General features: G+C 38.0%; 1 pseudogene; it reads right to left on the reverse strand.

Annotated features, from left to right (window-relative positions):
- Positions 1-5726: 5726 nt before the first annotated feature.
- On the reverse strand, positions 5727-7850 carry LOC141489424 (mas-related G-protein coupled receptor member H-like; annotated as a pseudogene).
- Between the last annotated feature and the right edge of the window lie 623 nt (positions 7851-8473).

Genomic DNA, 8473 nt, shown 5'->3' on the forward strand with positions numbered 1-8473 from the left:
TCCCTCACCTTAAGGAGTTTACATAATAATGGAGGAAGATAGCACATAAAGAAGAGAGAATATAAAAGGTTTGTGGCAATAAGACGCACTTTGTGTAATGTCCAGGAAATAATTTGGCAATCTGGTTCTGGGCAATAAAAGGCAAAAGTTCCTTAGTCCTCAAACTAGTGCTTTTAACATTTTATGTCTCTGAAAACTGTATTTCTTCATACTTGTATTTTACAATATTTTAATATGTTCTTTTTCTGTTTCCTTCAGACACCAAACTCTTGATGTGAAAGACGAATCATCTTTTTTTTAATTTTCCAATTATATGTAAAGATAATTTTTAACATTCTTTTTTTTTTTTAAAGATTTTTCAAGGCAATGGGGTTAAGTGGCTTGCCTAAGGCCACATGGCTAGGTAATTATTAAGTGTCTGAGGCCAGATTTGAACTCCTGACTCCAAGGCCTGTGCTCTATCCACTGCACTACCTGGCCACCCCCTTTAACATTCATTTTTGTAACATTTTCTCCTTTCCAACCTTCCCTCCCCCCACTCTTGCAAAGCAAATAATCTGATATAGCTTACACAGATATAATCATGTTACACATATTTCTATATTAGTCATGCTGTGAAAGAAGAATCAGAACAAAAAGGGAAAAAACACAAGAAAAAAGCAGAAAACAAATATAAAAAGTAGTAGAAAATAGCATGCCTTGATCTGCATTCAGATTCCATGGTTCTTTTCTGAATATGGATGGCATTTTCTATTGCAGATCTTTTAAAATTGTCTTTGATCACTGTATTGCTCAGAAGAGCTAAGTCTACCATAATTTGATCATTGCACAATGTTGCTGTTAAGTTGTACGTTGTTTGGGTTCTGCTCATTTCACTTAGCATCAGTTCATATAACTATATTAACCTATTGTTTGATAAACCTAAAAACTCCAACTTCTGGGATAAAGGCTCACTATTTGACAAATCTTCTGGGGAAACTGGAAAAGAGGACGGCAAAAAGTAGGCACAGACCCACATCTCACATCCTAGTCAGAGATAAGATCAAAATGGGTACAGGATTTAGACATAAAGAAGGCTATCATAAGTCAATTAGAAGATCAAGGAATTGCTTTATTAATGATGAAATTTATAACAAAAGAAGAGAGAATTTTGATTATCTTACATCCTTTACATTTTTATTTATGCAAAAAAGTTCACATTCTGGTCACATTTTTGGTTACCGAACTGCTCACATATTAAAAACAGCAGTCCATTATATCTGTACCACATGAATACACACATACACACACACACACACACACACACACACACACACACACACACACATATATATGTGTATATATATATGTATATATATATATATATATATATATATATATATACACAGCTAGGCATGGGCATGTAATACACACAACCATATACACATATATGTATCATAAAATATAGAGCACTTAAAACAACCATTGGGACTAGAGGTCTGGGATGCTAGTCTCTCCACTGTAAGGCAGCCTTCTCACTAGTCCAAACTAGGGTCAATTCTAGGGAAACCTAACCACCTAGATGAAGGGGTCAGACTCTTTTCTAATGACCTTTGATTTTTTTAAAAAAAATTTTAAAATTCTGAACTTAAACACCAAATAAAAAGAACATTTCCATAAATATAGCAGAACACAAAAAAGAGGATCCTTTATGAAAGTGTTTCTATTCCATCTGCCTACTTAAAAAAGTCTATAATAAATTCTATGTGTTAATTTTAAAACTAGTCTGCTTATCTGTTTCCTTCTGTTTCTTCTGTGCATTAAAAAAAAAGTGTTACCATACCCCTCCCCAAGTAACCAATGACTAGGAAAGAAATAAACAAAAAAACCCTTGTGACAAATATAAAATCTTTATCATTCCCATGTCTAAATGTACTTTTGTGTCTAGCCACCCTCTCTCAGGAGGTGGGTTCCATACTTCCTCAAAGGTTCCCTTTGTCATTGGTTTGATCAAAGTTCTTAAGTCTTTCAAAGTTGTTTTTCTTTCCAGTGTTGTCCTTGTATAATTTGTTCTTTTGGTTTTACTCACTCCATTGTGCATAGTAGTAGTAGCTGTTTGAGCTAGTATTTATACTGTGCTTTTTAGTTTGTAAAGCAGTTTACGAACATGATCTTATTTTATCCTCCTAACTTTTATTAAGTGCCTACTGTATGCCACATCTGGAGAAGCAAATGGCAAACCACTCTAAAATTTTTGCCAAGAAAACCCCAGATGGACCCATAGAGTTGGATGTGACTGAAACAAAAATGAACAAAAACAAATGTGCCAGATTCTGTGCTTGGTGTTGTGGAGACAGATGCAATGAGGGAAAGGGATCCTGACTTCCAAGAGCTTACTTTCCAACAGGGAAGACAGCCCTGACCAGTGGTAAGTGTTTGCAGGATAGAGAGAAGCACCATACTATGATGGACAGCCCGGAAGTCAAGAATATACCAGTTCAAGCCCAGCCTCTACCACATCCTGGATATAGATCTGGGACAAATCACTTTACCTCTTAAGATGTCGAGCGACTTTCTAAGACTCTCAGCTTCGGAAAAAAATGCCAATTTCAATTGGCAGAGGGAATTTTCTGACTAAGAATTCCTTACACCAAGGAAATCACAGAGGAAATACCTATCCTTAACCCCTATGGAAGAAAAACAGAACAAGAATAAAGACAAATGCAAAGTAGTTAAATATAAGGTATATATTGGGAAGGAGGGTAGTAACAATTGGGGAATAAAGAGTGAAATTAGGAAAGCTTTATGTAGAAAATAGTGATTGAGCTTGGTTTTTGAAGAAGGAGGGATTCTGTGAGACAAAGGTGAAGAGGAATGGCTTGTCTAATTCAAAGTCAGAGAGAGATGCTTGGTAAAGGGTCCTGTGTGAACAATGAAGGCAAGTTTAATTGGGTCACAGAATGCAGGAAGAATTGTTGTTCAGGCATTTCAGTTGTGTCCGACTCTTTGTGACCCCCTTTGGGGTTTTCTTCACAAAGATGTCAAGTGTCTTGCCATTTCCTTCTCCCATTCATTTTATAGATGAGAGATTGAGACAAACAGGGCTAAGTGACTTCCTCAGAGCTACACAAGTCGTTAGTGTCTGAGACTTGATTTGGAACTCAGGAAGATAAATCTTCCTGATTCCTGGCTTGGTATTCCATCCACTGCGTCACATGTAGGAAGAGAGTAATGTGTAATAAGTTTGGCAAGATAAACTGGAGCCAGGTTGTTAAGAGTTTTAAAAGCTAAATAGGGGGCGGCTAGGTGGCCCAGTGGATAAAGCACTGGCCCTGGAGTCAGGAGTACCTGGGTTCAAATCCGGTCTCAGACACTTAATAATTACCTAGCTGTGTGGCCTTGGGCAAGCCACTTAACTCCGTTTGCCTTGCAAAAACCTAAAAAAACAAAAAACAAAAAGCTAAATAGGGGAGTTTGTATATTTGTGATCCTAGAGGCAATAGAACCATTGGAGTTTATTAAGCAGTGGGCTGACGTAGTCATAACTGTGCTTTAAAGAAAATCACTTTTGTAAGTGTTTTCTACAAAATACTTTTATGAGCCAGGTGGACACAAATATATTTTGTACTGACTGAAAATTTATTTTCAGAAAATGACATTTCCTTAATGATGTCCTCTTCAGATGGCACTGAAGTTTGAGTACTTTCTTTTCTCCCTCTCATGGGCTCATGGCTTAGCCTCAAAGACCCTTTGCAATATGTTTTTCAAGGTCCTTTTGGATCTTTGCCTTCTGAACTTAACAACCACCAAATAGACAATTGGGTTGATGGTACTATTAATACAAGATAACAAATTCAAATATATAAATAATGTCATTAGAAATTCATAGTTTTCTTTTTTTTTTTGTTTGCATTCATTAGACACCTTTATTCAGAATGAAAACACCATCAATAACTCAGGAATAATGTATTCAGTTGTCAGATTTTTAAATTCAATGTCAGAAGAAATTGTTAAAATTTAATAGCTTTTTCCTTTGGTCATGGCCTAATTACACGATCATTTAAGTTTGACCCCCCAAAAAGACCTGAAATGATTGAGGACATGCAAAGGTTGAATATATAAAGGTGATAGGATAGGACGGAAGCTCCTTGAGAATGGAGATTGTTCTCTTTGTATTTGTATCCGCAGCAAATAGAACAGAGCATGGCATGTGTTATTTATTCAATTATTTGAGTCATATTTTACTCTTCATGTCCTCATTTGAGCTTTTCTTGACAAAGATACTGAACTGATTTGCTATTTCCTTCTCCAGATCATATTACAGATGAGGAAAGAGAGGCAAACAGTGACTTGCTGAGGGTCATGCAGCTAGTAAAGAACCTGAGTCTGGATTTGAACTCAGATCTTCCTGACTCCAGGCTTGGTACTCTGACACTATGCCATCTAGCTGCTCTGACATGCAAGGTCCTCAATAGCTGATTGACTGAATAGATTTAAAGTATCAGTCAAGGACAAGTGATTTCTGGCCATTCTTTCCTAGGGTTACATAGCTGGACGAGAGATGGGATCTGAGCCTAGCTCTCAAGCCATTGACAAAAACCCATCAATTCACCTCTGCAGCCTCTTCTCTCCTGTGGCACCATCACCACTCTGGTGCAGGCTCTCATAACTTCATGCTTGGATTATTGCATCAGCCTATTGCTGGGTCCTCCCCACTTTGACCTATCCTCCATTCAGAACACTAAAGTGAAGTTCCTAAGTCTGATCTTGTCACCACCACCACCACCACTCAATTCATTCCAATGACTTTTTTTTTCCTTGGTAAAAGCTACTGTTTTATGTAGTTGGAAAACAAATCAATAAAATATTTTTTTCTATTGGAGAATAGTTTTATTATTATTATTATTATCATATTATTATTATACATTATGTTTATATATTTATTATATATTATATTTGTTATTATATTTATTATTATCATTATTATAAAATTGAATCAAGTCCCTGTATATCATGGATGTGAGATCTTTATCCTAGTAACTTGCTATAAACTTTTTTCCCCAGTTAATTTCCCTTCTAATTTTAATTGCTTTTAATGTGAAAACTTCAGTTTTACAAAGTCAAACTGTTTATTTTATCTTATATGATGCTACCTATGGGACAGCTAGATAACATAGTGGATAGAGTTGTGAGGTCTGTCGATAGGAACATTTATTTTCAAATATAATCACTGACATTGAATGCCAACTTTGCCTCAGTTTCCTCATGTGTAGCATGAGCTGGAGAAGTAAAATGAGTGCAGAAGGCAAGCCTTTGCCACGAACACCCCAGAGAGGCTCGCAGAGAAAGACAGGCCTTGCTTGGCGGCAATTCCAAAAGCTGTCCGGCTGCTCCTGCTCCCAGTCCGCCGCACGTCTCATCAGTTCATCCATTGGAACAACCTCATACACTGCAACTTCGTCTTGTAAAGTGTTCAAGGTCAAGGCGTCCTGCAGAGACGGCTGCGGGGACACAAGGAGAAGAGGAGGGCCCGGGCCTCAGCTCTGCCGGGCCCAGCCTGGAGAAAGGAGAGAAGAGGGGGGAGGCTCGGCTCGGCCTGGCCCATCCCGGCCGGTGCGGCCCAATTAAGCCCGGCCCAGCCCGGGCGAGCACAACCGAGCCGAGCCGAGCCGAGCCGTGCAAAGACATCCTTCTTACTGCCTCTTTTGAAGGGAGCTAGACCAGGAGAGAGACTTATCCTGACTCAATCACTGGTTTATGATGATAATATAAAGTTTGATTGGTTGACGGTGCTTCAGATTACAGAAGACCTTGATGAAGAGGGTCAAGCTTCAGAAGACCACGAGAGGGGCAAACACAAAGAAGTTCAAGATAAGCAAAAATACTTCCACAACAGCACATGGTCTAATGGAGAATCTAGGATGTGTGTCCTGAAAACAGAAAATGGTCGCAAAAATGGAGAGTGCCCATAGCAAGGTGCAGACCACAGCAGATTGGTGCCTTGGGCATTGGCATTGATACCAAAGGGGGTAAAGGACTGAAAGACACCTCTGCACACTGATGGCTGTCAGGAGGTAGAGGCCAGTGTCGTAACCAGATAGAATCGGCGCCCAGAAGATGAAGTCAAATCATTGAGTCTGGTCAAGTCATTCTTGGAATAAACCATGTGAACTAATGTATTAGTAGAATAACAAAGTAGCACAGTTAAGTCAGCCACTGAGAGGTGGAGGATGTAGACAGTAAAAGAGTTCTTCTTAAAGGGGAAGATGAGATGAGTCCATTGCCAGTTATTCCCAGAGTGGAGATAAGCAGAGAAACATAGATTGAAACATCTTCTGTTAGTGGTGATTTTGAGAAGGACGGATTCACCTCGATCTGGGCATCTATCATGGGTTCTGGAGAACTCACAGTAGTTGGAGGCTGCTCCGTTATCTGGAAATCATCACTTCCTTTCCTTAAACCTGTTAGCAGAGATGGAAAAATGGGATAAATTGATGTTATTTAATTTTGAAAAAAATTAGATTCATAGAATTGAGAACTTGAAGGGATTTTAGAGATTATTTATGAAAGATGTAGTAATTAATGTTAGATTTCCAATAAGAGCTGGATTCAAAGTATTTTATTTTTTCAATTATATAAGACAATTTTTAATATTCATCAAAAAAAATTTTGAGTTCCATATTTTCTCCCTTCCTCCTCCTCAAAACAGTAAACAATTTGATGTAGGTTATATATGGGCAATCATGTGATTGATTGATAATTGTTGAAAAAGACCACGGTTTCATATGAATGATGGCATGACTTGCATATTACATAGAGTATAGTGAAGGGAGTGCAAAGACATCCTTCTTACTGCCTCTTCCAGCTTTGTCTTTACCCCATGCATGGTCTGATTTAATAGGAAACAGGACTTCAAGTGATGGTCTGCATATGGTGGTGACCTTTTGGATGAGGTCTTTCTCATGTTAATGAGTCACCTTACCATTACTTTAAGACCAGGCAAAGCATTGGTATGGTAATTTTATGGCCACAAACTTGCGACAATATGATGAAGCTAATCTGCCTCTCAATGGTCTAATTGAGGAAAACATTTCCTTATTAGTCATGTTGTAAAAGAAGAAAAAGATCAAAAGGAAAAAAAAAGCAAGCATAAAAAATGAAGCAAGTGAAAATAGCATACTTTGATCTGCATTCAGACTCCATAGTTCTTTATCTGGATGTGGGTAATATTTCTCATTTGGAATTGACTTGTATTGTTGTATTGCCGAGAAGAGCTAAGTCAATCATGGGTGATCATGGTACAATGTTGCTAATGTTGTGTTTGCAGAGTAGTGTTCTGGTTCTGCTCACTTCACTAAGCATCAGTTCATGGAAGTTTCCAGGTTTTTCTGAAACTGGATTCAAGTTCTACCAGAACTTTTTGCTATATGACCCTGAGCAAATCTCTAATCTCTTTTAACCTCAGTTTTCCGATCTGTAAAATGGGAAAAAAATAATGCCCATTGCACTTATTTTTTATAAGGCAGTTTTGGGGATCAAGTGGGGGTAATGCAGATAATGTGCTTTGACATTAATCAAATTCTCTTTTTTTTTTTCCTGGGTGAGAAATTTTAGGCTTAGAGAAGTTAATTTACTCTTCCAAAGACACAACTTTGGCAGCTATTGGAAGAACTGGGTCTAAGCCTACACCTTTGTTAACTAAGTTCAGATTTCTTTCCTTGGCAACACCACATGTTCACTTGACCTCTTTCAACAAGGCAGCTATACTTCAAAAGCAAGCCACCCTCCTGACATTTCTTTCTATCCCTACCATGTCTCAGATTTCTCTTCTCTTCAGAGAAACTTGAACTGGAGGTGAGTCTTCGCAACATCATACCTTTATACAGAACCAATGACTTATTTACCATTTCAGAATATACTGTTGGGATACAGAATTGCTGGTAATCTTTTGGTTATGATGAGTTGCATTATTATTACTATAGTTTTTTTGAAGGGAGCTAGACCAGGAGAGAGACTTGTCCTGACTCAATCACTGGTTTACCTTTATTTTCCTTTCTGGATCTCAGTTTCTTTAGCAAGAAAAATGAGAGGGTTAGACTAGAGGATCTCTCAGTTTTCATTCAATGTTGACATTCCATTATTGTACAGTTCAAAGTTGGGCAGTTTCCACAAAGACCAAAATAACCTTGTTTTTTCCAACATTGAATGCAGACTAAGGAGGCAGGTAGAGTCCTGAGGATTATGGGACATCGGGGGGGGGGGCATTCATTCACCTACATATGGACACTTAGAACTCAACTAGACATGTCTTTCCCCAATGACTTCTAGTTTTATGTGCAAATAACTATTTTTTAGTCTCTCTTAGGACAAAATTTCTGCATGTAGCTCTATGGAAAAGGGGCTTTAGGTCAGTTTTATTCCAAAGTAGAAACTTGAAGTGGGGGAGGAGATGAAAAGGAAAGAGTTAAATAAAAACAGGATTTCCTAGGCTGGT

The sequence above is a fragment of the Macrotis lagotis genome, chromosome 5 (genome assembly GCF_037893015.1).
Source record: "Macrotis lagotis isolate mMagLag1 chromosome 5, bilby.v1.9.chrom.fasta, whole genome shotgun sequence".
Lineage (NCBI taxonomy): Eukaryota > Metazoa > Chordata > Mammalia > Peramelemorphia > Peramelidae > Macrotis > Macrotis lagotis.